The sequence below is a fragment of the Elephantulus edwardii genome, unplaced genomic scaffold, assembly GCF_000299155.1.
Source record: "Elephantulus edwardii isolate Elephantulus edwardi_28Jun2011 unplaced genomic scaffold, EleEdw1.0 scaffold00039, whole genome shotgun sequence".
Lineage (NCBI taxonomy): Eukaryota > Metazoa > Chordata > Mammalia > Macroscelidea > Macroscelididae > Elephantulus > Elephantulus edwardii.
The window spans coordinates 450,197-451,991 of record NW_006399789.1 but is presented as its reverse complement, the minus strand read 5'-3'; positions in this window follow the sequence as shown (position 1 = coordinate 451,991).

Sequence of the window (1,795 nt, the reverse complement as noted above, 5' to 3'; positions counted from 1 at the left end):
AACTTTGGATGCAGCAGAAGCAGTCCTCGGGGCAGTTTATAGAAGCAAACAAATACATATTAATAAAAAGAAAAGAGTAAAAATAAATAGTTAATTTAACATTTCTGGCAAATAGGACAAAAACCAAAAACAACCTAATAAAACAAACCCTACAAGATAATTCACAGGATCTAGAAGAAAGGAGATCATAAGGATAAGAGCTGAGATCAACAATAATGGAGACTTGAGGAGGTAATAATAGTAAATAATTATATAAAACACAATGTACAAAATGATTGTATAAAACTAAATGTACATGAATAAAACAATATGAGTGTTTGAATAAAATTGAATGAAAATATAAATAAATAAAAAATTTAAAACCAAAAAAAACTTTAAGAAACTTAAACAAAAGGAAAAAACTAGCATTGACGCAAATAAACGGAAAAGATTTATGCCAAAATTTCTAGGACCAAAATTTTCTATAAGGAAAAACATAACAAAGAACTCTGGTGGTGTACTGTGTAGGGCGGATAATGAAAGGTTGGTAGTTTGAATCCACCAGTCACTCTAAGGAAGAAAGATGTTCAGCAACATTTGATAGAATTGTAAAAACTTAAAGAAAAAATAGAATTGGCAAATTATCTAAAAACTGTATTTAGTGAGCATAGTTTTGGTAGTAATTCTAGTATTATTCTGAGTACTATCATTCTGAGACTATTTGTAAATGCATAGTTAACAAAGTAAACATGGAAAGTTTTAAGAATGAAGATTTTTAGCTACAGAGAAAAGATAAATATAAAATACAAACAATTAACCTATTAAGTTTCATTTGAATATATGTACCAGAGTGAACTGATCCTGTGAAAAACGTTCTTTGAAACATATATGAAACTTCTTTTCTCACTCTCACCATTTAAAAGTCTGACAAAAATGATCAAATCAATATCAAAGACTGTATCTTAATATACCATCTGTCACTAACAGAAACCTATTTTGGGGAGATGTAACTAATTTTAAATTTGGGATTGAAAATGGAAAGATGAACCTGGGCATAATACCAGGTTTTGAGAAGAGGAATTTCTCTCAGTAAAATTAATCCAACTAACAAAAGGAGTAATGACAGAATTAGGTTTTCACTCATTGCAGATAAGTGGATCTTATAATGCCTAAGTACTCAGATGTTGACTTAAAGGTTGGAGATCATCTTCACCTAGATGTATCATTAAAAAGCAAACAAACAAACAAAAAACCTAGGGAAGGGACTGAAACTCCCCTGGGGAAAGATGTCAATCCCTGCTGCTGTCACAATGGCATCTCTGGGACCAAACAGGACAAGAGGTTTTAGGACCACAGAGTTTCACCTACAAGACTTTCTCAGCTCTTTCTCAGGTAAAACACTGGGTTGCAAGAAAGAAGACTGACTTGAAATCCCCCTGGACAGAAATTGCTGGAGTGAAGTACCTGGTTTCACACCACTCAGCCACTCTGCAGAAAAGAATGACAAAGGAGATTGAAGAGTTTTTGAGAAAGGTGACTACAATAAGGTTAGATTCCTGCCGGGCTTCATTTCAGACAGGAGAGAGCCTGAAGGACTTTAAGAAAGGCAAATTTTCCCAGAAAGGACTTCCAGTAGAGTGAGGGGCTCACAAGATAGACTGAACATTTAATCTGGCAATTGATCAACAAATCATAAAGAAAAGCACTATCAACAACTTACACAGACACAAAAGAAATAGCCTAACACTTATCAAGGAAACATCACACAAAGTCAAGAAAGCAGCAGGCAATTTCAAACACTGTGAAAACACAAATT